Source organism: Chionomys nivalis, chromosome 8, assembly GCF_950005125.1.
Source record: "Chionomys nivalis chromosome 8, mChiNiv1.1, whole genome shotgun sequence".
NCBI lineage: Eukaryota > Metazoa > Chordata > Mammalia > Rodentia > Cricetidae > Chionomys > Chionomys nivalis.
The window spans coordinates 96,061,477-96,089,434 of NC_080093.1; the positions used below are offsets into that span (position 1 = coordinate 96,061,477).

Genomic DNA, 27,958 nt, shown 5'->3' on the forward strand with positions numbered 1-27,958 from the left:
CTCTTCTCATCAACTGACAGAACCGGGATGCAGCTCTGTGGCTCTGCACAGTTGGTGTAGGAGGTCCTTCTGGATTTGTGTTGCTTTCATTGGTTAAATAAAGAAACTGCCTTGGCCTTTTGATAGGGTAGAACTTAGGTGAGAAGACAGAACTGAATATTGGGAGGAGGAAGGCAGACAGGGAGAGCCGCCATGAAGTCGCCAGGTCAGAGACACTGAACCTTTTCTGGTAAGCCACGACCTCGTGGTGATACACAGATTAATGGAAATGGGTTAGATCAGGATGTGAGAGTTGGCCAAGAAGAGGCTAGATAGAATGGGCCAGGCAGTAACTAAATTAATACAATTTCTTTGTGGTTATTTCAGGCAGAACGCAGCCCACTCCTCTTACTACACATAGTATTTTCCAGTCAGAGCTAGCCAGTTCTCTCAGAGTGTCAATGTGCTTTTTTAAAATAATGGCTTAAGTATATTTTCTTATCCCAACAAAAACTACCAACTTTTCCTTAGTATCCTAGATATTCATACAAGTGTTCTAGATTTCAATATTATTTTTATTACTTCCAAATAAATTTTGTTTTGGAGTTTCACTTTAACCTTTATTTAGCTTTGATAGCTGCTTCTAGTTCTCTAAGGATACACACAGGAGAAGAATCTTCTTTGGCCATATGGCAACTTTGTTTTCCAAAGTGCTGTCCCTTATCCACCAGCAATACATGAAGATTCTAATTTTTCTACACCCTTGCCACCATTTTTTTTGGTGTGTGTTTTGCTTTGTGTTTTTTATTGGTGTTGTTGTTGAGATTTTATTATTTTATGTGCATGAGTGTTTGCCTGAATGTATGTCTGTACCTCACACCTGTGCAGTATTCATGGCCATCAGAAGAGAATGTTAGACCATCTTAGACTGTAGTTACGGATGGTTGCTAGTCATCAGGCAGGCGCTAGGAACTGAACCCAGGCCATCTCTTCAGTCCCCTTGTTCTGTGTTTTAGATCATTACAGGCATTCTAGAGATGGTGCATCATCATGACAGGCATTCTAGAGACGGTGCATCATCATGACTCTATCACCAGTGATGCTGCGTGTCCTTGCGTGTTTTACTAGATATTGATCTATTTTCTTTGGAGAACTATCTACTTAAAACTTTGACTTTTCTTTTTCTTTTCTTTTTTTTTTTTTTTTTTGAGACAAGGTCTCCTGTAGTGCCACTTGAAATTGTTGTGCAATCGATTGTTGGAAATGATCTTATACTTTCAGCAAACCATTTATTTATTTACTTATTTTTCTAAAGAGAGGAGACATACCATGTGGCATGGTTTATGTATGATAGTCAGAAGACAATTGTTTTTTTTTTTTTTTTTTTTTTTCCTGCTAAGTTGTAGGGTCTGGGGATCAAATTCAGGTTGTCAGGACTGCAAACAAGTGCCTCTACTCACTGAACAATCTCACTGGCCCAACCTCAGCTTCTGATACTTCTGCTTCCACCTGGTTTATGCAGTAATGGGCATTGAACCCAGAGTTTTTGCATGTTGGCCAAGTACTCTATCAACTGAGTTACATCTCTAGTCTCTGGCTCATATTTTTCAGTCGGGGTGTCTTTCTGCTTTCAAAGTGCAAGAATTCTTTATATATTGTAGATACTAAAGTTTTGCAAGCTATTTAGTTTAGAAATACTTCCTCTCATTTTGTGGGCTGCCTTTTTACTTTCTCAAGCATCTTTTTGAAAGATATATGTTTGGTTTTTTTGAGACAGGGTTTCTCTGTGTAGCCCTGGCTGTCCCGGAATTAGCTCTTGTAGATGAGGTTGGCCTCAAACTCAGAGATCCGCCTGCCTCTGCCTCCCAAGTGCTGGGACTAAAGGCGTGCACCACCACCGCCCGGCAAAAGATATGTTTTTTTCTCTGTCAACACGACTGGGTTTATTCTTTACAGTTCAAGAGACTGGGCTGCCAGTATGGCTAAAAATGTTTCTTTTCTTTTTTCTTTTTTTAGCATTATGAATTGTTATTGTAGGAAATATAACATGATTTTTAAAAAGTTTCTACTGTGAAGTAATTTTACAAACATGAAAGCAGAGTGTCTAAAGATGTGATTTCTGCCTATCCATCCCTCCCTTGCGGCTGTCAGTGGTCATGGCTTATCAGCTGCCGCTTCCCCACTCTATCTGGAAGCAGACCCCACACCTGCCATTTCACCATGGATGTTTGTGTGCACGGAATACAGGGATTCCCCCCCCCCCTTCTTTTTCAGAGACAGGGTGGGCTGTATGGCCCAGATTGGTCTCAAACTCACCCTCCTGCCTCTGCTTACAGAGTCCTGGGATCCCAGGCTTATGTCACCATGCAGAGCTGGTTCAGGTACACACAAACATGGGCCACTGTCATTGTCATACCAGGTGTTGTCCCTTCCTTGGCTTCAGAACCATAATTACAATGGGCTTGCATTTCCCATTTCCCACCACCCCTGACAGGGTTTCTCTGTAGACTGGGCTTGTATGTATGTATGTATGTATGTATGTATGTATGTATGTATGTATGTATATATATATATTTTATTGATATTTATTGAGCTCTACATTTTTCTCTGGTCCCCTCCCTGCCTTTCCCCTTCTCCCTTCAATTCTCCCCCAAGGTCTCCATGCTCCCAATTTACTCAGGAGAGAAAGATAAATTTTTAAGCCAGGCAGTGGTGGCAAACACCTTTAATCCCAGGTAGAGGCAGGCAGATCTCTGAGTTCGAGGCCAGCCTGGGCTACAGAGTGAATTTCAGGACAACCAGAGGTAAATTTTGATATCATCTAACATTGCTGTTTTTTCTTTATTCCTTATATGTTAGTGTTATTTATAAGAATCTTCTATAGAAGTTTTATAGTTAGTTCTTTCTGTATTTTGTACTTAGCTACTACATCAAGCAAAAGTATTATACTAAAAATATAAAATTGACACAACAACAACACCACACACACACACACACACACACACACACAAAACAACCTGCTCCCAAAGCAATGAGCGGCAATGCTGAATCTTGAGTAATCATCACTGCTCTCCGAGCTCTACTAGGGCCACCCAAGGATGACCAGAAAGATGCCAGACAGTTGGCCAAAATAGACAAAAACTCAGTAGATAGGTCCGGTGGCAAGGCTGAAAGGAAGAAATAATCCAAAGGCAAAGTTCAGGACAAGTTCAACAATCTAGTCCTGTTTGACTAGATTGCTCCATACAACAAACTTTGTAAGGAAGTTCACAACTGTAAGCTATTACTCCACTGTGGCGTCTGAGAGAAGATTCATGGTTCCCCTTCCAGAGCTACTTAGGAAAGGACTTATCAAACTGGCTTCAAAGCAGAGCCGAAGTAATTTACACCAGAAACACAAAGGGAGAAGATGGCCCAGCTTCTGGTGAAAAGGCATGAACAAGTTCAATCAACTGTACATTTGGAAAAATAAAACTTTACTATTATTACTATTATTGTTATTAACAATAATGCTAAGTCATCCATTTTTCACCACTAGAAGGCAACACTGAGTACTAGAAACCCTGGCACTGCAAATGCCTTACATACAATCTTCATCAGATGCTGGGGCGTGTGGAGTTGGAATAAACATTTCTACCTTAAATCATGATTTTCATGAATTTGTTTTAAAAAGAGACACATAGCTTCCAATATGAAGGTTTAAACTTAGAAGTAATAATCTTATTTGCAAGAAACTACCCAAAACATTCTACTTATGTACAGCACACGATAATATAGGTACATAAACAAAGCATGCATTTTAAGGCAAACGAAATTCCCATGTACTCTGAATGATCTTGCTACTGAGTATCAACTGTACTTAGACACTGTGCTAGCTATATGAGTATGAGTACCAGGAAGCAGGGAAGAAAAGAAAGGAATAGAAATCAAAGCCTTTAATTAATTTTAGCAGTGTTAGGTATCAAACTTTTGCACTTCACACATGTAAAGCACACGCTTTAACACAAAAGCTACATTACTAGCCTCCAAAGTACTTCTGTTATTTCTTACCTGGCTTTTCCCAACGATTTCTTATATCCAGTCGTTTCTGTCTTTTCTTCCTTTTTTCTTTTTGCAAGATCTTATTATGTAGCCCTGGCTGGCGTGACTCTCACTATGAAGGCTAGGCTGGCCCCGAACTCAGAGATTTGCCTGTCTCTGTCTCTGGAATACTTAGATTAAAGGTATGTTACCATGCCTGGCCCTGCCAACACATTTCGCACTGTAGCCAGGAGGATATTTCTGAATTGTGTACTTTATATGACTGTTCAACACTGTTCATTAGCGATGCATTATACTCAGGAGACAGTTTTGTTTGTTTTAAACTTTACCATCAACTGCACGTTCTAGATGGCCCAAGTCTGCCCTTCACCCCCTTCACTGACAGTTTCCCTAACCTGTGCATTTTCTGACTCTACAAGCACTTCTCTTTGCCTCCAAGCTCCCAAACATGCCTTTTCTCTGTCCACTCTTCCCTGTCTTGTTCATTACTCATCTGTAAGAACTTCTCTTGATTGCTATGAACTCTAGATGTTTCTCTCTGCTTCTTGTCATTTTATCTCATGGAATAATCTATAGTTTATGACAACTGCCTATCTTTTCTTTGATTCTTGAGCCCTATGAATAGGAGGGGCTATGTCAGCCTGTTTAGCATTGAATCTTGGGTGTCAAGTATGGAGCCTGACCTATTGACACCATTTCACAAATATCTGTTTGAGAAACAATGTACTGGATCAGAAGTCACAGGTTTAAAAACATGGCTAAATCCACACTGACACCGTGACTTAAAAGCCTGATGATATTAACATTAGCAAGAGAAGCAATAGCATTTACACACTGTATAATAGTTTCCAAACTTAAAAAAGTTTGTGTGTTGAAGCATGATCCTAATCAGTCTTGTCAATAAAAACCAGGAGTCTGATATCAGGGTAAAGACTTGGAGATCAGAAAACCAGAGGAGCAGCTACCAGTTGCTCCCTGTGTCCTTCCTCACGCCAAAAAGGCTTAGATCCTGTGTCTGGCCCACTGTATCACTTACTCTCTTGGACTTCTGGGATTAAAACTATGAGCCACCACCGCCCAGCTTCTATGGTTAACTAGTGGCTAGCTCTGCCCTCTGACCTCCAGGCAAGCTTTATTTGTCAGAACTCAAACAAAACATCACACAACAGTATGTGCACGAAATAAGACATAACAAAATAATAACTGTAGTTCATATCAGCCACTTTCTAAACTGTGTCTTTTTGTTACATTATAAGAAATACCTTGGGCTGGAAAGATGACTTAGTGGTTAAGAGCACTGCCTGCTCCTCTAAAGGTCCTGAGTTCAATTCCCAGCAAACACATGGTGGCTCACAACCATCTGTAATGAAATCTGGTGCCTTCTGGCCTGCAGGTATCCCTGCAGGCAGAACACTGTATACTTAATAAATAAATAAATCTTAAAAAAGAAATACATTGATTTGCATAGATAATTGATTGTGTAAGTACTTTGCTTTCCTATATTTTTGTTTCTCTTCAACTAAACAGATCAAAAGCCTTACAGTAGATTGCTGAGACCCTCATGTCTTGGGTCCTTGAACCCTGACTAGGGATGGTGAGGGAATGAAGAAAGGACAGACACACAGACACACACAGAAAAGCTGGGGGCAGGTGAGGTACTTGCTACTGTGGGCAACTCAGAACCACAGCATGTTTCTTAGGGGGAGGAAGGGGGAGGTTAGCTAGTCTTGGTAAGAGGTTCTGTGGGCAGCAGGCTTGGGCTATAAACAACTGTGAGGAGGAAGCTTGTTGCTGGTTTCTGCATACACTATAGTCATTTGAAATCAAGACTCTGGAGGAAAGTTTTGCCATCCTCTTGAGCCTGCTCCATATAGTAATAATGGCTTTGCCAATTTTCCATGGGTCGAAGGCCTTGGAGGCCTTGGCATAGCTGTGCCCATGTCAGCACACATTCACTCAGGATTTCACACACTCAGGGATTCTTCTTTTTATTATAAACAATTTTTATTTCAGACTCAATCCAGTAAATCCAAATGATATATATGTTTCTTTCTTTCTTTCTTTTTTTTTTTTTTTGAGATAGGGTTCTCTGTGGCTTTGGAGCCTGTCCTGGAACTAGCTCTTGTAGACCAGGCTGGTCTCGAACTCACAGAGATCCGCCTGCCTCTGCCTCCCAAGTGTTGGGATTAAAGGTGTGCGCCACCATCGCCTGGCTGATATATATGTTTCTTATAAATTTAAAGTAAGAACTATTTTTAAGATTTATTTTCTGTTATTTATTTATATATGTAATGGTCTGTCCTGTCTCTTTAAGGGACAAGCCAAGCCCACTCACCCCAACGCCCCCCCCCCAAGTCTGCTGAGGCAGGCTGATCTTCAGCTTCCAGCCTGAGTTCCTTCCTTTTCCATCTCTCCCTTGAAGAGGCTGCTTCTGCCTCGCTCCATTCTCCCCACTTCTCCCCCTCCCCCTTGTTTCTCCCCCTTTCCCTTCCTTCCTCTCTCCCTCCCTCTCCCTTCCTCCCTTCCTCTCTCTCTCCTCCTCATCTCTCCTTCTCCCTCTTCCCTTCCATAACCCACTGAATAAATATCCAACCTCACTCTGCATGGTGAGCCTATCCATGTCTCTGTCTCTCGCCCGCTGCCACATGTCTCCCTGCCTGGGACCAGCTGCCTTCAGACACCTGCAGCGTGGTCTCTGTGGTGTGTCTGTCCCTCCTTGTAGTCTGCTGCAGCCACTCGGAACTGCACCGTCCCTGCCTGGGACTGGCTGCTCTCAGGACCCGCTGTTTGCTGTCTGCTGCCACATGGTCCACAGCCACCACTGGGGACCTACAGTGTTTCTGCCGCTGCAGCAGCTGGGAACCTATAGCTTTTTAAATTAATCCATTACATTGGTCATGGCACCAATGAAATTACCTGGTGTGATCAAGAAGGAAACACGGAACACGCAACAAACCCACTTAGGAGTTTATTAGAGGGGGTGCGTACAGGCCTGGGGAATCAGTACAGAGAAAGATGGTGCATCCAGCTTTTTAAAAGCTGCCTAGTGCATGTGCACAAGGGGTTGGCATGACTACGTCATACGCAGATGACGCAGAAGATGGGCTCATGCATGTGCACAAGGGCTTAGCTGAGTCATAGTGGACATAATCATGCATGTGCAAAGGCTTAGCTGAGTCATAGTGGACTTAACCACACATGTGTGCATGTAGGTCACGCAGGCACCTCCAGCACATGCATGGCTCCAGAACCCAGAAGAATCAGCCATATGTGGCTGAAATCATTACAATATCTGTGGGTGCTCATGGAGACTAGAAGTATCAAATCCCTCCCTTGAAGCAGGAAATCGTAAGCAGCCTAAAGTGTGTGCTGAGAAATCAGTGTCCTCTGCATGAGCAGCATGTACTCTAAACTGCTGTGTTATCACTCCATCCCCCTTAAAGAAAGAGTTATTTAAATGATACATGATAGAAGAATCATTCCTGCTTGACACACAAAGCCCCATTTCTATCTCTCCAAATCCGGCCCTCTCAGAGAATCTCTAACAAAGAAAAGGAGCCAAAAAGCCCACTTCCGCATTCTTGGCAGCTAGTCCACTGAAGTTGCCAGCAGCCTAAGACTCCGTCAAAATTGGTCAGATTTTGATAATACTTGGGTACAAACCCATCTTGTGGCAGACACAGCATCACCCCTCTCCTACAGAGCATATAAGGTCTCTGCTTTAGTTCAGCTCTGTGACTTCTCCATCCCCGCTCTCCCCAATCTCTGAGACTTGACGGCTCACCTGGGAGTTGCTTTGCTAGAATAAATCTCTTCTTTTGTAGCTTTGGAGCTTATCCTGGAACTAGCTCTGTAGACCAGGCTGGCCTCGAACTCACCTGCCTCTGCCTCCCAATTGCTAGGATTAAAGGCATGCTCCACCACCGCCTGGCTAAATCTGTTCTTTTGCTTTTTTAATTCGGCTTGATCTAGCTTACTGTGTCTGCAGAGGAATCTATTATCATGTTACAGAAAGCCTATTATTTAATACAAATGACTAAAGCCTTTTAAAATTGTTTTATGTGTATGATTGTTTAGGCTCTATGTATGCATGTGTACCAGGTGCATTCCCAGTGCACATGGAGGTCAGAAGAGGGTGCTAGAACTCCTAGGATTGAAATTGCAGACAGTTGTGAGCCACCATGTGGGTGCTGGGAATTGATCCCAGGTCTTCTCCAAGATCAACAAGTGTTCTTAACTGTTGAACCAACTCTTCAGGCCCTTGCTATAAGCATTTAGCAAAAGAATTCTGAAATACCTAAATTGAGAAACCACAGGGCCTTCAATCAGCACATTTGAATGGTTCAACAGATGTAAAACAACAGCAAAATGAATTTGAATACCTTTAAGCACCTGTTTCTTTGCAGTAAGCTATGGACTAAATGAAAATGTTTTTCTACATAGTCTTCCTGGCTTCTTTACTCATCCTATCTGCACGATCTCTAAAATCCATTGAGTATGGGATTCAAGTTCATAAGTGTTAAGTTGGGAGTATCACCCTAGCCCCTGAAATCCATCCCAGCCCCCTGGCCTGGGAGTTGCATTGCTCTGGACTCCAAATCCCAGCATGCCACAGGGTATTTAAGTGGGCTCCCAGAGGAGGAACACCTCGTCTCAGGTTTGCATGTGCTCCTTGTCTCCCCTGCCATGCTCTTGGCCACCCCGAGAGCGTTGCACTTAATAAAACATGGGCATTTTAATTCGGTTTAATCTGACCTAATTGGATTGTTTTGTGCTGGCAGAGCGGCTTGTCTTAGGATTTTTTTCCTAACAATAAGGACAAGCATTCAAAATAAGATGGAAAAATGGAAAAGGGGGTGGGGGACACATGTCCTAAAGGCAAACTCAGAAACTTGGAATTCCAGGGTACCCTTCTCAGATATAGATTCATATATATGCCTACTCATATAAATTTCCTGGAACTTGCTCAAAGAGGAATCATGATGAATCAGGAATTAGGAGAAAAATACCATGTCATTTTTCTAAGCATTTGATGTAATTTCCCCTCAAGAGAGAACTTTCAACAGTGGCATCCTTATTTAGATGCAGGAAGGTCAGATTCTATACTCAGCATTATGCTGAGATCTTCCTCCACATAGCTAAAAAAACAAACTTTCCTCTCTCTGAGAACAGTGGGCATTTCTAAAACAGTACTGGGTGAAAGACAAGGAAACATCATCCCAGGCCATGGCATCCATCTTTGGAATACTGGGCAGGAACTCCATTTCAAGCCCCCCCTCCCCCTCCTCAGTTGCCTTAGTCCAAACTCCACCTCCAAGAAAACCCCAGGGAGCATCAAGAAAGCCCACCAAACGGTGACCACTCCCCAGGGAGGGTCAAGAAAGCCCACCAAACGGTGACCAATCCCCAGGGAGGGTCAAGAAAGCCCACCAAACAGTGACTCCTCCCCAGGGAGGGTCAAGAAAGCCCACCAAACGGTGACCCCTCCCCAGGGAGGGTCAAGACCACTCCCATAGGCTATTTAAACCGCCCCCAGAGAATGAACATGTGGTCTTCTGGGTTTCTCATGGTCTCCCCTGTCCTCACTTTCCTGGGGCCACCCGGGAGCGCTGCATTAAACATGGGTGTCTTTTATTTTGTCTAATTGGAATTATTTGTATCAGTGGAGAAGCTTGTTCTAAGAAATATTCCTAACACAAACATCAAGACGATAAAGGTGAGCTGTCTTAAAGTTAAATCACGAAATCCTTCACTTCTCTGCTGATTATGGAATAAGATACTGCTTGCCAACTTACTTTTGTTTACCCTTTTCAGAAATCTCAAATTGTACCAGTAAAAAAAAAAAAAAAAAAAAAAGCAACTTTTTTTGTTGTTGTTTAATAAATCTAAAGGAACCAAGGCCAAATGCCAGGTTGCATTTCTTAAGTGTAAATATCTTAACCCATGACTCAATTTGTCAATTGATAATAAGTAAAATTAGGAACACCTTATCTAGTTTTATACTTGGCCATTTTACTTAAAAGTTCTGAGTTACTTTAGGTTCTGTAAGAGGAAGTAAACAAGATATTTTTGTCTGAATTACAAAGTGTAGCAAGGAAAAAGTCTAATCCTGCTTTTTTTTTAAAAAAGGTTTATTTATTTATTTAATGTGCACTTGTGTTTTGCCTATATATACTCTGTATGAGGATGTCGGATCCCCTAGAACGGGAACTACAGACAGCTGTGAGCTGCCATGTGGGTGCTGGGAACTGAAACCAGGTCCTTTGGAAGAGCAGCCAGTGCTCTTAACCACTGAACCATCTCTCCAGCCCCTAATTCTGTGGCATTCAATCAAGAAGTACCTACTGGCACGAACAGAAGTCTGTCATCTGCTTGTGAGCGCGCTGCAGTCCTGGAAGACTTAGGTTGCAGGATGCCACCGCATGAGCCAAGAGCAAGTCTCTAACTGCATCCCAGTCCCACCACTTCCTAGCATTATCATTCTAGTAAAAAATGAAATAATAGCTCCTCACGGAGTCTGTTAAGAGATATTTCTACCAGCACTCAGGAGGCAGAGACGGGTAGATCTCTGTGAGTTTGAGGCCAGCCTGGTCTACAGAGTGAGTTCTAGAATAGGGAGGGTTACCCAGAGAAACCCTGTCTCAAGAAACCAAAAAAGAAAGGTATTTTTATGTGCCATTTTATTTACATTATTTCTTTCCCAATGTTTTTTAGAAATGTTTGTGATGTGTCTGGAGGCTACAAGGAGCATTTTATTTCAAAGCAATTTGGTTTAGATTAATACAGCATAATAGTAACTCTGCTCCTGCACTGCTCCACTTTCTCCCCTCTCTGGCAATTACTGCTGTGCAAAACATATCTTTGTATTATAAAACATCACAATACTTTATAATTATTGCTTTATGTACTGATTTCTTTTCCATTTGTTTTTTGAAACATGTTTCATGTAGTCAAGGCTGGTTTTGAACTTGGAATGCAACTGAGGCTGGACTTGAATTTTTTTCCTTTTTCCTTTTTTTGAGACAGAATCTCTCTGGCTGTCTTAGCACTTACTATGTAGATGAGGCTAGTCTCAAACTTAGAGATCCAACTTGTTCTGCTTCCTAAGTGCTGAGATCAAGGGTATGCACCATCAGGCCTAGCCATGGATTTGAACTCTTAATTCTCTTGACTCTACCTCTCAAATCCTACCCAGCTTCCAGTCTGAGTCCCTCCCTTTTTCTGTCTCTCTCTCTCTCTCTCTCTCTCTCTCCCAGAGAGGTAGGTGCTGCTGTGGCTCCCTCTCCCCCTCCCTCGCCCCCCCGCCCCCGCCTGGCAGTCGGCGAGGCTAGCAAGAGGCAACTGATTTCTGCCACCATGCACCTCATTTAGGTATTCCCTTCCTCTACTTCTCTATCTCTCTGCTCTTCTCCCCTTCCCTTTCCATAACCCACTAAATAAATATCCAATCTCACTCTGCATGGCGTGCCTATCCATATCTCTGTTTCTCACCTGCTGTGTGGCTCCCTCCCTGGAACCAGCTGCCTTTGGAGACCTCCAGCGTGCTCTTCTGGCATGCCCATCTGTCTGTCTCTCCTTGTGGGACTCGGTGCCCCATCGGGGTCTCTCATCCACTACTCGGCTCCCTGCCTGGGACTCACTTTCCCTTGTGGCCGCTGCAGTCACTCAGGGAACTGCACTGTCCCTGCCTGGGACTGGCTGCTCCTGCTGCCCGCCACCACTTTGGGGATCCATGGCACAGTCTCATGACCTGCTGCCTGCTGTGGCCACTCAGGGACCTGCAGCATTTTACCTTTACCATTACACTGAGGGACTCAACTTATGACCTTAAGATGTTAGACAAGTGCTCTACACTAGACTAGACTCTAGCACAGTTATTTCATTTTTTAACTTTAAAATTTCTCTTTAATAATTTCTATCTCTTTGAGCCGGGCAGTGGTTGCCCACGCCTTCAATCCCAGTACTCAGAGGCAGGTGGATCTCTGTGAGTTTAAGGCCAGACTGGTCTACAAGAGCTAGTTCCAGGACATGCTCCAAAGCTACAGAGAAACCTTGTCTTGAAAAAAAATTCTCTTTATTGATAATTTTATTTCTTTTTTGTAAGACTCGATTTTATATTTTCCTTCAATTGTTTAGACATGGTTCTTTTTAGTTCTTTGAATATGTTAAAATAGGCCATTTAAAATCTGCGTCTAGTAGCTTCAGGAATAAAGTTGCTTGGAGACATTTTTATTGATGTTTTGGTTTTTCAAAATAGGGTTTCTTTGTGTAGTCCTGGTTGTCTTAGAATTTACTCTGTAGACCAGGCTAGTCTGGAACTCACAAAGATCCACTTACCTCTGCCTTCCAGTACTGTGATTAAAGGTGTGTGCCACCACTGCCATACTGGAGACTTCCTTCTTTCCTTTTGTTGCTGTTGTTTGTTTTGGAACTTACCCTGTAAACCAGTCTGGTTCCAATTTACAGTGTGCATCCCACTGCCTGGCAACAATTTTTTTTTTTAAGTTAAAAAATCCTCACTTTATTTATTTATTTATTTATTTATTTATTTATTTATTTATTGTGTGCAATGCTATAATATACATATGAAGGTCAATAAACAAGTTATAGGAGTTGGCTCTCTCATTATATGGTTGCAAGGGCCCTTGCCCACTGAGCAATCTCACTGGCCCAACATACTTTAGTGACTCCTTTTCTCCTGTGTATGGGCCACCCATTCATGCTTCTTTTCATGTCTCAAAACCTTTTTGTTAAAACCTGAACATTTAAATTACAGATTTCTGTTTAATAACCACCCCAGTAGCAAAGAAGAGCGCTTTCTGAGCAGTGGTCCCAATCCCCAAGGAAGTGACACCATGGACACAGCTGCGTATTTGGAAGCACACTTTACAGAGGCCTGGTTGAGAACTACTTCTAGGCAGCAGTTCAGATTTGCAAATGTCTGAAGCAGATGAACCTAACACAGAGAACTGATATAAACAAGAATTCCTGACATTTTAATTTGATCAGAAAATTTTCATATTCATCTTTTGCTTGTATTATCTAAATGTGAAAGACCCTACAGACCCCCTCCTCAGAACCTGCAGCTAGCATGCTCCCGGGAGAACGTCCTGTTTGCTTGAAAGATTCTCAGGATCATCAGCTAGCCTGCTCTCGTGAGAGGAAAACAGGATATCTATAAGATAGGACATCTACAAAGCAGGATGACTGCGAAGTAAGATATCTATAAGATAAGAGCAGGATGTCTGCTGCCATACATCCATGCTGGGAGAGGAAAAACCATTCATGCCCCCCCCCCCCGCCTCATTCTGATAACCACGCTTCTGCTTCTGTAAAACTTGCTTTTGCTGCCCTCTTTCCTATAAAAAGACCTCCTCCCAGTCTGCAGGCGCGCAAGTCCTCCGAAAGACTTTGCCGCCCGCAGGTACCTGTGTCTACCTAATAAACCTCTTGCAGTTTGCATCCGACCCGTGGTCTCGGCCTGGTCTTTGGGTCCAGGGGTCTCCACTTGAGGGAAGGTCCCCACCGGGGATCTTTCAAATGCTGTATTTTATATGTATTTTTGACACTAAGGTACTAAAATATCAGAAATTATTTAGCATGAAAAATATAAAGCTGTGTTCATGAAGCAGTATTACAGATATTGGTAATATAAAAGTTCTTTACATTGACATACTAGGGAAGAATTAAAACAAATTTCTTAAGACATGAGACACTGATGGAAAGGAAATAGTCTATTTCTTTTACAACTTTGTTTTCTTCCCACTTCTTTAAAAATACAATAATCTTTGAGTCACAAAAGTTTTTGCTCTTTATACTTAATAAAGACTCTGGTCGGGCAGTGCTGGCATATGCTTTTGATCCCAGCACTTGGAAGGCTGGGGGAAACAGATCTGTGAGTTTGAAGCCAGTCTGATCTACAAAGCTACCCAGGACAGCCAGGGCTACACAGAGAAACCCTATCCTGAAAAACTGAAAACAAAAACCTGACTCTGAGCTACTGAACTAATAATGTAGGGAATTTTCAAATGGCAATACTGTAGCCAAATTATATTTTTTTGATAGTTATTCAGAATAGTGAGTCTTTCAAGTAGAAAGAGTCTGTGAAAAAAGAATTAAGCTTTCCTTAGTATAAACACAAATCTACACTGAAGTCAATTCCAACAAAACTTCTGCTGAGCCAAACAATATTTAAGCTTTTTATTTTTTTTAAAGACATTTAACTGATAACTATCTTGAATATCACCATAGAATCTTCATCGGTGATATGAATGAAGGATGGAGACAGAGACAGAGGCCCACATCGAAGCACTGGACTGAGCTCCCAAGGTCCAGTTGAAGAGCAGAAGAAGGGAGAATATGAGCAAGGAAGTCAGGACCATGAGGGGTTCACCTGCTGAGACAGTGTGCCTGTGCTAATGGGAGCTCAACAACTCCAACTGGACTGGGAATGAACAAGCACGGGATCAGACTGGTCCCTCTGAATGTGGTTGACAGTTGGAGCAGACTGAGGGGTCAATGACAAAGGCACTGGGATTTGTCTCTACTGCATGTACTGGCTTTTTGGGATCCTATTCTCTTTGGATGCATACCTTCCTGAGCCTGGATGGAGTGGGAGGGCCTTGGACTTCCCACAGGTCAGGGTGCCTTGCCCTCTCTTAGGACTGGAGGGGAGTGGGGGAGAGCAGGAGGGGAGTGGGAGGAGGGGAGGAAGTGGGAATTTTGATTGGTATTATTTTTAAAGGAAAAAAAAGATTTATGTAAATTTCACGGCGAAATAAAAATTAACTTGTACGTAAGGGAGAAAAAAAGACATTGAGAAGAAGGGTCAAGAAACTAAGATCCATTCCTCCCCTGCTCCGTCATCAGCTTATGTTTCAGCAGCTTTCTAAGAAATGGTCTTAAAATTATTAAATTTGACTTTCTTAAAGTTTAAGGTATCTACAATTATCACTTTATTTCTTCTGATGGGTTTGGAGACTTACTCAGATACTAAAAGTTGACTCATAAGAAGCACTTAAGTATCTCTGTTAAGTTTCAGTATCTTGGAGGAAATTTCCTCCTTTTTAGAAAAACAGTAAGACTGCATGGTGGCTCTTCCGTAAGCAAACAGGATAGTTCCAGGAGCTCTTTGAGAACACCTGTGGGCTGCTTGCAAGGCCCCGAGAGCTTCCAGTATTTAGCCTTTGTCTAGAAAAGGCAGGCATGTCCACACTAAAAAGCATTTATGACACATAATTGTTGGCTCTAATTTCATAAAATCAAGACAAGTAAGCTCTGCCACAAGTAGGAAGCAGCCTTAGACTTTAATGCATTACTAAGAGTCCACAAAGACAAAACCCCTCAACAGTATTTAAGTGGATCTGTGTGCTTATACTTATCACAAAATATATCATATTTTCCATCCTAAAAGGCCCTTTATAAAGCATGTTACTATTTAGTTGATATTAACAGGCTTGGTCAGAAACATGGTTGTTTATAAAACATGCTGATCAAATATTTTAAAATGAGAGTAAGCAACATATGCAATGGAAAGCACAGTGTGTGGTGATCAAAAACCAGTCAATATTAAAGCTATCGATCCCTACATGAGCCTTGTTCATTACTATATCCTCAGTGAGTGGTACACAGATGATGGTACGGTAGATAACTTAATTAAATAAGTCATGCCAGGGTTGGTGGGACATGTGAGGCAGCTTGATCTACATAGTGAGCTCTAGGACAGCCAGGTCTACACACAGAAACCCTGTCACTGTATCTTCCATGTTTTTAAAAATAATATCTAAAAGAACGCAAGTATTTAATAATTGAACCAGAGGACTCAGGTTAGCTTCCCAATATCCACATGGTAGCTAACAACTATCTATAACTCTTATTCTAGGAAATCCAATGTCCTCTTCTGGCTTCTGCAGGTACTGGGGGCACTCAAGTGGTACACAGACATGAACACCACCACAACCACCACCAACAACAACAAAATGAAAGGCTATGGTTTAAAAGTGACTTGTTGTATGTCATGCTGAGAAGGAATGGGGTATGATGATTGGCTGTAGCGAACTACCTGATGCAGCCTTTCATCAACCGATCATGTTAGATGTAGTTTTCACCTACGGAAATGTGAAATATAGACTAGAGATGGCCCAGTGGGGAAAGGGGCTTCCCATCAAGCCTGATGACCACCGTGTGCAATCCCAGGACCTACATGGGGGGAAAGAACAAAGTCCTGCAGGTCATGGTCATGCCTTTTCAACCGATGATTCTGTCTGCACTGCTTACGGTTTCTATGCTGCACTTCCTGCACTTCAGATTTTTCCTGTCTTTTTAACTTTTTAACCGGCAGAGAAAATGAACCTGATCAACATTCCTAGACTGCATCCTGTATAAGATTCCTAGAAAAGGGTCTTCACCACAAACTTACAAAAGAAAATTGTGGTTATCAACAAAACATACTCAAAGTGTCTTTGGAGACAGGGTCTTGTGTAGCCATGGCTAGTCTGGAACTGGCTATGTAGACCATGCTGGCCTTGAATTTACAGCAATCCCCCCGTTCTGCTACTAGAGTGCTGTGATTACAATTGTGCAACATCATCCCTGACTTAAAATGGCATTTTCAAGAATGCTAAATCAGAAATAACCCAGAGTACTTATGACAAAAAGAAAAGTGATATTACTTTTGAAATAATATACGAAATACACATCTAGAAAGAAAGGGTTCACCACGGTGACAATGGTTATTGTACTTCTGTAGAGTGGGATTTATTTTGATTTTATGTTTTTTTTTCTGTACTTCAAAATTTTCTTTTTGATGAGCAAATGGAAAATATATTTTTTAAAAAAGTTAGAGAGGATATTGATTTTTATTTTGTCATAAAATATTATGCCATCTCATATTATTCATTTTTTATTCCAATTACATTAGTGAGTGAGAAAGAGCTGCCAGAAATAAAAGACACTAGTGAAGTAAAAAGAAAGAAAGAAAGAAAGAAAGAAAGAAAAGAAAGAAAGAAAAAAGAAAGAAGGAAAGAAAGAAAAAGAAAAATGCTTTGCGATAAGGGGAGTGGTAGCAAATGGTAAGGTGGAGAGTGATAAAGACAACAGACAACGAAGGTGCTACAGTGCTGACACCGCTGAGCGCGGCTTAGCGACACAACAGAAGCGAAAGCCGGTCTGTAACAGGAAGAATCCTGGGTGGAAACACAGATCCAAAAGTAACTCTACAAGAGCTAGTTCCAGGAAAGGCTCCAAAACCACAGAGAAACCCTGTCTCGAAAAACCAAAAAAAAAAAAAAAAAAAAAAAAAAAAGTAACAAAAGTAACAAGTAACAAAAGTCATCTTAGAAGCAAAGAAATTGGAAAGGAAGCCGGGCGGTGGTGGCGCACGCCTTTAATCCCAGCACTTGGGAGGCAGAGGCAGGCGGATCTCTGTGAGTTCGAGACCAGCCTGGTCTACAAGAGCTAGTTCCAGGACAGGCTCCAAAACCACAGAGAAACCCTGTCTCGAAAAACCAAAAAAAAAAAAAAAAAAAAAAAAAAAAAAAAAAAAAAAAAAGAAATTGGAAAGGAAGGTATCTCAAATATAAGTAAATGTTATGCCTTTCTCAAAATACCAAGACAGGGAAGCAACCAAGGACTCAAGAAACAAACAGATCAATCTATAAAAATATTCTATTCTCTAAAAATAATTCTAACAAACAGGAATGTATAGGTTTCAAACTCATTTTTTTGGGATTAGCATTATTTTGAAACAATTCAAACTACAATAAAGGAAATTAGCAATGAGTTTAACTTCCAGTAGCAGAAGTTGGGCAGCGGTGGCTTTAATCTCAGCACTCAGGAGGCAGAGGCAGGTAGATCTCTGTGAGTTCTAGGACAGCCTGGTCTATAAAGCGAATTCCAGGAAACCAGAGCTGTTACACAGAGAAACCAATCCATCAATCAATCAACCAATCTTGAAAAACCAATCCATCAATTAATCAATCAAACAAATAAATAAGTTTCTGGTAGCAATTATAAAACCAAAATAAATTAATAAATGAATGAGTAAATAAATCTGTGTACATCAGGATTAAGTAGATTTATCCCAAGAAAGAGAAAAGGTTTACTATTATAAAATATACTCATTTGTTATAAAAAAGAAAACTCGTGTGCTCTTCCTAAAAATGGTAGGAAAAAACCCACTAAAATCCAGAGTTCATGTTCCCATAACCAATTTTCCCCACAATACTTGGATAAATGGTAGCTTTTTAAGCCTGGAAAAGAGCTGTATTATACAGTAAATATACACTTAAAAGCTTTCAAGTGTTAGGTATTAAATTAGGTATTGTTGTAGTGAAGGTATGAATAAATGTAACATTTAGGAAAAAAGAAATGAGGTAGAAAATCAAATAATAAAAATGATAGGTATAGTGGTATAGGCCTTTAATCCTAGCACTCAGGAAGCAGAGCAGGTAGATCGCTGTTGAGGTTAGCCAAAGTTAAGAGTTTTAAAATTCTTTCTCAAAAAAAAATTAATAAGTTATTAGCTGATGTCTACATATACTAAAAACTGAACAGACTTCATAAACTTTTGGACTTAGAAAAAGTCAAATTTGGTGGCGATGTTAACTAAAAAAAGGAGTAAAAAACCATAGAGAAATAACCTTGAAACTCAATTAAAAAATAAAAAGAACACATTGAAAGGCTAGTAACTCCAAGAAGCAGTGGGTTACTAAGGAAAGTTCCCTGTGCCAGGTATGGGATAACCTCTGTAAAAGCTGTTGGTCAGAGAGCTCACAGGGGTCCTTAACACAGCACAGACTCTTGACAGTCATCTTGGTTATTCCAAAGAACTAACGGCGAGGACCTTACTGTTGAAGAGACCACATACTTTGGTTGTAAGACATGGGGAAATCAAACTAGAACTGAGCTAGAAATAGAAACTTAGTGTTTGCCAACTGCTGGAAAGTACAAAGTAGGCAGCTGGAGGAGAAAAGGCATCAGCAGTCTTACCTTGCTATTAACCCGCCAGGTAAGATACGCATGCCAGTGTGGTAGTGTCATGACCTCTATTAGGGCAGCTAACTACCATCTATGTAATTGGATTCCAGGCTCACTCCACAGGAGGAACGCATACTACTGTGGTTTAGCCAAACTGATGAGTCAAACTGACTTCTAAGTATCTGATTATACCTACTGATAACAGCTACTCTTAACCTTAATGAAAAAAGCCTATCTCAACAGGAGATGATAGTGAACGTAGAGACCTCATAGCTGCCCAAGACACTGAAAATAAGTGATGGCTAAGGGTCCAGCCCCTAATGGGACATTTATGCCGCTTCCTCTAAGACCGAGAGAACATTGCAGGAGAGGAGGAGAAGAACACAAAACTGGAACACAGGAAGAAAAACTGTGAATGCCATCCTCTGGGCATGACACAATCACTTCATCATGAACTCAGAGCAGCTATGGGCACTTGTGCTGGGACTATATAAAACTGCCTCTCTGCCAACAATCAGTCATGGATAGGGGAAGGTCTACTGATAGGTTCTAGGAAAAGGCTTGTCAGTCTTTTCAGTTGAACACCCACCGGTAAACCCACCAGACTCACCCATGGTCACACAGATGGCCCTGGTCAAACTCAGTGGGTCCTAAAACAGTGCAAACAGTCAGGCATGTAAGAAAGTGATACAGAAAGGAGGGAGTCAGACAGTAGGAGGAGGAAAATAAAAAGAATAATAAGCGTGTATAAAAGGGAGTATTCAGTATGTATTATATACATGTATGTAGTTATCTAGGAATAAATTATTAATAAAAATTAACAGAACTAAAAATATAGGAAGAAAATTATATATATATATATATATTTAAAAGATTTCAAAGGAGCCAAGGAAATTCAATGGGAAGAGAACTAACTATTTAGCCAACTAAACCGAAGTTAGACTCTTAAATTCACATCATATATAAAATGCAATTAAAAATCAATAGCAAACATAAATGTAAGAGCTAAATTTTCTAGGAGGAATATAGGAGAAGTTCTATGATCTTAGAGAAGGCTAACATTTCTCTCAGAAAACATACCTGTAGAATGATTAATAAAAACATAGAGACAGATATTGGGGCTCAACCTGAAGACCAGAAAAGCTTAGTCTCCTTAGTCTGTGGCTGCCGAGCCTTGGCAGAGGTAAGTTTCTCTCTCCTACCATTTTATATTCCCTCTAGTGCTGGGATTAAAGGTATGTGACTCTTTAGGGCTGGGATTAAAGGTGTGATCCACCACCACTTGAATTTGTTTTTGCATTAATATCGTGTAGTCCAGGGTGGCCTTGAACTCAGAGATCCATTTGACTCTGTCTCCCGAATCCTGGGATTAAAGGTGTGTGTCACCATTGCCTGACCTCTATTGGCTTTAGCTTTGCCTCTGGTCTTCAGGAAAGATTTATCAAAATACAATAGCATACCACCACAGACACCCAAACCATGACACCAATAAACAAATTAGATAACACAAAAATTGTAAACTTCAAAACATACAGGGGTTGAGGAAAAAAAAAAACCAAACAAATAATCCATATAATCAAAAAATAAGAATCTAGCACCTGGAAAGATGGCTCAGTGGTTAAAAGCATGACTTGATTTTGCAGAGGACCCAGGTTTAGATCCCAACACCTACAATGGTGGTTTATAGCCGTCTGTAATCTCGTTTCAGGGAATTGGATGCCCTCTTCTGGTCTCCCAGACCACTGCATGCTCATGGCACACTTAGGTACATGCAGCAAAATGCTCACACACAAAATAAAAATAGATAAAACCATAAAATAAGAATCTACAGTCTGGGAGAAATGCTTGCAAACAGGGTTTTTATAATGAACTTTTGCTGAGAATATGTAAGAACATAGCTAGCTGGCTATGGTGGCACACACCTTTAATTCCAGAGGCAGGCAGAACTCTTGAGTTGAGGTTAGTGTGGTGTACAGAGTTCCAGGACAGCCAGGGCTGCACAACAAATAAATATACAGGACCCGAAATCAGTAAATAAGAAAAGAAAAAATGAAAATAAAGGAAAAACATAACATATAAGCTCATAATTCAGTAAGAAATACAATCTAATTTTAAAAATTGACAAAGGTATCTATATAAACATTTCATCAACATGAAATATTGCTAAGCCCCTGAAGGGAAGTCCAACATCATTAATCATTGGAAGAATGCACATTAAAGCAGTACTGAGGGCTGGTTATATAACACGGGGCAGTGTTTGCTTCACAAACATAGGGCCTTAGCTTTCATTCCAAGAATTTCTAAAAAAAAAAAAAAGAAAGAAGAGAGAGGGGGGGGGAGAGAGAGACAGAGAGGGAGGGAGAGGGAGAGGGAGAGCGAGCAAACAAATATCTTGTTGGACACTTGGGACCCACAGAGTAAAAGAGAACCTACTCCCATAGGTTGTCTTCTGGCCTCCACATTCATGACCACACACACACAAATGTAAAAACAAAACAAGTAACCCAAACCATAATGATGCACCACAGCAAAAAGAATGGTTATGACCCAAAGGCAGCAAGCAACAAATATTGGTAAGCTGAAAAATAGTTGGTTGTTTTCCAAAAAAGTTACTAAAAAATGCGCCAAGATTCAACAACCCTTTCCTACACATCATATATCTATCCACAACATACATAGATATTTGTAGAAAATTGTTCATAACAGCCAAAGTTCAGAAAGAAAAAATCCCCTCGTCTTTCAACTGAGGTGCTAATAATCAACAACGTGACATTGCAAAAATAATTACAGTATTATCCACAATCAAAGGTGAACTATATGTTACAATGTGAAGAAGGCTTTAAAAAAAGGGCTAACTGGAAGAAGTCAGACACAACCATAGTATAAAATGTTCAGAGAAGGTGAATCTACAAACAGAAAGCAGACTGGAACAGAGGGGGGGTAGGAGCAAGAATTAACTGCACACAGCCACAAGGAAATATTTGGGTGGTGGAAATCTAATCTAACTGAGTTACAAAGACTGTATAAACATTTATTTTCCTAGAAAAATCCACTGAATTTTGTACTCATAAAGGGTGAATTCTATGGTATCAAGATTAAGAAAGCTGGAAGTGGAAAGACGGCTCAGGGGTTACAAGCGATTGCTGTAGTTGCAGAAGACCCAAGTTTGATTCCCAGCACCCATATAAAGTAAAAAATAAAGAACTCATTTAAAAAAGATTAAGAAAGCTTCTTTTAAAAAATGCTGATATTGTATCAGTAGTATTTATAAGCAATATCAACAAATAAGATATAATACAAGGAAAAACACTCAAAACTAAGCAAAACAACAAAAGAAAAGAAAAAAGTTATTTCCCAGTATAGGGATGAAAATGTAAACATTAATGGAAAGACTGAAGTATAAGCCTACTCAGGCTGAGTGGTAGTCCCAGACTGACGCAAAAACTGTTAAGTTTTATAAAGCACAAATAACTGTATAAACACAGGGAAATATATCAATAGAATTTAAAAAAAAGCAGGACTTTTGGTTTAGTCTGTTTCTTCATCGTCTTTGTATTTTTAAGGCTGAAGAAGTAGGAATTTGTTTATTACTGAATATACTGAATATTATTCTAGGACAGCTAATTTCAGAAGACAGATGTACGAGGACCAAGATTTAGGCTGGGCAGCAGAAATGATCAGGACGGTTCAGCTCCTAGTGAGAGACAGGCAATTCTGTAGGACACAATGATTCGTGAGTTCGTGACTTTGGAGTCTTCAGAAAAACTCCGTCTGCCTCTTGACTCCCTATGAGTTCACCAGTCATTAAGGGGTTTGCCTTTGATTATGGGAAGACAGTAAAGGTGAAATTCACATCACCCTGGGTTAGTGATTAACAGTTTTAATGAAGGGGAAGAAATGAGAGTGACAGAGGAAGGGTTTGGTGAGAAGGAAGAGATTCCTGATGAGAGTCTTGAGTTAGTGGATTTGTTTTCTTGAACATTTTTTGTTTTAAATATTTCCTATATTAAAAATAAAATTGTATCTAAAAGAATAAAAAAAAACCCCAAAACCCCAAACTGACCTCATTTTGTTGGACATCAATCTTACCTAGGACACTGGGGAAGCGGGCTGGAATGGAAGGGGTAGCTCTCTTGGTAGCTGCACGAGTTGGTGTAGAGACTGTTCCCACAAAGAGAAACCCCGAGTGCTGCTTTTTGGTAGACTTTCTGGTAGACTCTCACTTTGCTCTGTATTGTTCTAAGTAGATCAGTGCTGAGTATGAAGAGTACTAGCTTAGGAGTCTTGTATGTGTGAATGTTTAGTTGAGCCTAAGAAATTGACCCTCAGTGTTATGCTTGAGATTCAGTTTCCTGATCAGGAAAATGAAAATATTACCTACTTTACAGGACTTTGTGAAGACCAGAGATACTATAAAAGGCTCATGTTAAAGATTATTTAGGTATAAGCTTTCTTTCTATATGATGGACCTTTAAGTTTCTGGTCCACTGTAAAATTGTTTTAGACATGGTGGCAATATTTCATCATTTTCTGTGCATGCGGACACTCAGCTGTGACCAGGACCACCAGCTCAAAAAACATGTTTCCTCCCACCAATAGTTTGGAATTCTGTCAAAAACCAACTAACCATCAGTTAGTCTTCTGTACTTTTTAAAAAAAAAAAAAAAAAAAAACAACTGAATTTGTATCTTTTTTTTCTGTTAGGTGGTCTTAGTTTTCATATTAACTTCTATGTTGCCATGTGACCAGTAGCTCAGGTGTCCAGAAGAAGCAGTTGTAGAGGAAACTGCAGATGGTGAGACTGCTCAAGAAGGGGCTAAATTTGCATCTGTCAAGTCTATCACTATCTCCCTGTAGTACTTTTTTTTTTATCTTTTTTTTTTTTTTTTTTGTTTTTTCGAGACAGGGTTTCTCTGTGGTTTTGGAGCCTGTCCTGGAACTAGCTCTTGTAGACCAGGCTGGCCTCGAACTCACAGAGATCCGCCTGCCTCTGCCTCCCGAGTGCTGGGATTAAAGGTGTGTGCCACCACCGCCCGGCTCTCTGTAGTACTTTATCTTTGCTGTAATTACTTAAAATTTTACCTCAACACTAAGATTAGATAAATATTCACTCATATTTTTGTCTATCTTTCATAAACATATCAACTAGGTTGGCATGCTGTAAAAAAACAATTTTTAAGAGCCTAAACATCCTATGTTTCATAATCTGTTGCTTTCCCACTGACCTGAAGTCTATTTTTATCAGTCTTAGAAGTTTTAAATATCTAGCTGAAATAAATCATGCTTTAAGAGAAAATGAGACAAATAAAATTCCCGTTTCCATATGACTGAGGGAAAAATCCTCACTGACAAAAATTACAATGCTTTCTCTTCACTTAAAAGACAACTTTCTGAATTTATACCCAACAGGTACATTTTAGAACACTTCTATTTGGAGCAAGAACAACAACAAAAAACTCCCTGGTTTCCTGGTACATCTGCCTGTTTTACCAAACAAAGACAAAGGCTGGGAGGAAGAAGAGCACCGAAAGTATCTTCTGGAAACTCCCCATGAACTCTAACTGTGCTGGTCCTGCTTGGTCACTCAGATGAAGCAACCACTCTCTATTTTAATGCCAGAAAGTTATATAAGTTCTGTAAGTGGAAAACTAATACTAGCCTTCATCAGTTTAGAGCAGAAACAGTTGTGATCTTGTTCTTTTCCCTAAGATTTATTTATGTTATTTTATATGTATGAGTGTTTCTCTCACGTGTACATGTATGTACCGCAGGTATGACCTGTGGAGGTCAGAAGAAGGTGTCAGATCCCCTGGAACTGGAGTCACAAATGGTTGTGAGGCACAATATGGGTGCTCTCCCCTACAAGAACAAAGTTCTTAATTGCTGAGCCATTTCTCTGGCCCTCTCTTGTTCCTTACTTATATTTTCATGCATGAGCTAGCTTGTTGGAGCCCATTCTCTGTAGTGGGATGCCATGCTCAGTCTTAATGTAGGGAGGAGGGGCTTGGTCCTGCCCAACTTAATGTGCCAGACTTTGTTGACTCCACCTGGGAGCCCTTACTCTTTGGGAGAAGTGGATGGGGGGGGAGCTGGAGGGTAGGAGACGGGGGGGGGGCGGGGGGGCGGGAGGAGTGGTGGGAGGGCGAACTGTGGTTGGAATGTAAAATAAAGAAATTAAAATAAATTTTTTAAAAAATGAGAAATTCATGAAAGAGTTTACTTATGAGACATTGTTACATTAATAAGATGATGAAAGGTTAAAAAATGAATATTTGAAAAATTCCTTCTGTTGTAACTTAGGTATTGCTAGCCTCAGGTCTGCAGATGAACAAACAAGATCTCACCAGTTAATAAGTGTAGTAAAGCAATCAGTGCACTCTGTAGAAGGACTTTTCTGGCAGAACAGTGCACAGATGCTTTATTTCTTTCCTTCAAGTTTGATTTTTGAAATAGTCTTACACCATTACCCAGGCTGGCCTTGAAATCATGGTGATTCTTGCCTCTGTCACCCTCCCTCCCCCAAATTCCACGTGCTTAGATTGCAAGGTTGAACTGCCACACCTGGCATAACCTACTTCTTCCCCTGCTCAAGACTTCACCTTCTCTAAAACCTCTGATGCCCTCACGCAAACACAACTCCTCTACCTGTTTCACATACACGGTCTTTCAAAACTTGGGTTGCTAAGAGTGGAAAGGGCAGGAGGAACTTATGCAGGTATGGGTCCCAAAAGAAGTTGAAACAAAACAAAGGTGGTACCAGATATTAAGGTAACACAAGATAGTTCAGGGGCAGAAAGGCTATTAAAAAGGAAATTTTTTGAGACATGGTGTAGAGAAGACCCAACAAGCACCAGAAACCAGGGCAGCAAGACAAACCCCAAATCTTAGTGTTCCAGACACTTCTCAATTCCATTAACAGCTTGGGTTTCAAGATTTCTAATAAAAATTCAGTTTCATTTTAAGATAGGGTCTCTCTACTTATCTCTTGGGTGTCCTGGAATGCACTGTGTTGACCAGACTGGCCTTAAACTTGCAGAACTCAGCCTGCCTCTACCTACCAGAGGGCTGGAATTAAAGGTGTGTACCACCAGAGTTCAAATTCAATTTTAGAAACATCTGAACTTGAAAAGCTAACCCCCTCTCATAACACCAATTTTGACTAACTAAAATCATGTGACACTAAACATTCTTTTAAATAGTGAATGTAGTAGGGAGCTTCGGGCTGTGTTCCTGCCATCCCAGCTCCTGGTCACCTGGCTAGCTTATGCCCCAAAATAACAACACACAAACTGTATTCTTTTAAACACTGCCTGGCCCATTATATCTAGCCCCTTCTAGGCTAATTCTCATGTATTAATTTAGCCCATTTCTAATAATCTGTGTAGCACCACTAGGTGCGCTTACTGGGAAAGATTCAGCATGTCTGACCTGGCGGCTGGCTGCATCGTGTCTGGCCGGGAGAGGGGAGCATGGCGTCTGAGCTCACTTCCTCTTTCTCCCAGCATTCTGTTCTGTTTACTCCACCCACCTATGTTCTAACCTATGAGGGCCAAGCAGTTTCTTTATTTTTTAACCAATGACCTTCCTCCATCAAGTGAAACACCTCATTTATACCTATAAAAGACAATATGCTATCATAACAAAGCAGCATGACATTGGCACAAACCAGACACAAAACAGTGGAACAGAAAAGAAACCCGCACATTTATAACCACCCCATCTATCTATGACAAAGTGTCATAAATATTCCTTGGAAAAGCCTCTTTAACACACAGATCTTCAAAAACGATGTGTCCACAGGTAAGAATAAAACCAGATCCAGATCCATATCCTGACCAAAAATCAATTTAAAATGGAACCAAGATATGGAATCATACTAAAAGGTTGAATGGACTAAAAAAAAAAAACCTATAAAAATAAATACTTATATGCACAATTATTAAGCTATAATGAAGAACGAAATGATGACTTTTGCAAGAAAATGGATGGAACTGGAGAGCATAGTGTAAAATAAACCAGACTAAGAGTAAATGAATTCTGCATTTTTTTTCAGCCGTAGAATCTAGATTAAATTTACATGGGTGCAAGTGTTAACCTCTCCATACATGACATAAAAGGAGAAAGAGCATATATGAGGAGAGGAAAGGCTCTAAGCTGGAAGAGGTCTATACTGGTAAAGGGCAAATAACTAAGTCTAAGTGTGTGTGTGTGTGTGTGACAGAGAGAGAGAGAAAGAAAGAGAGAGAGAGAGAGAGAGAGAGAGAGAGAGAGAGAGAGAGAGTCACTGTGAAATCTATCATGCTGTACACTAACTATTAAGAATATAATACTAACATCACCAAATAAATTTCATCCAAATTTTAGTAATTTTTTGTAAGTTTAATAACTTGAAGAAATATTTATCATTTTAATTTTAAGTAATGAATAAAAATTATAAATATTAATAAAGTACTACTTAACTCTTTGAGATAGTCCTATGGCAGAGAGTTGGGGATTTCATGTAGCAGGTTTCACTAACCAGCTGCTATTCACTTACTGTAACGGATCCTTAAATAAAACCTACTTGCTATTTCTCTACACAACTGCATCCATTTTCTGAGCCACTCAAAAGTTCTCTTTATTTTGATAAAGTTGATGGTAGTTATGGAGGTTGGATATATAACATGCAATGATGAAGAAACCCCAGGGGTTGAAATATACTCAGGTAAAGACGCAGGTTAAAAAGGCTAACCAGAAATCTGAGGATGAGTACATGGACAGTGAACTGTACTCAGGGGGAGTGGTGCACATTTATCTCTCACCATCCTTGCCTGCCTTTGACCTAATATACTTCTGAGTTGGTTCTACTGTGGAGTAAATACATGGTGACCTGGGAATGGGAAGGTACCACGCCCATGCATCTACCTCAGCCTCGCTCATATCTAACACCTTCCATCATCAATACTATAATGTTAGAGCCTGG

At 40.5% G+C, this 27,958-nt stretch overlaps 1 protein-coding gene across 3 annotated transcripts in view; it reads right to left on the reverse strand.

The window, feature by feature from the left end:
* Fchsd2 (FCH and double SH3 domains 2) overlaps positions 1-27,958 on the reverse strand; it is a 223,338-nt gene that overhangs the window by 60,022 nt on the left and 135,358 nt on the right. The gene's annotated exons all lie outside the window — the stretch shown is intronic.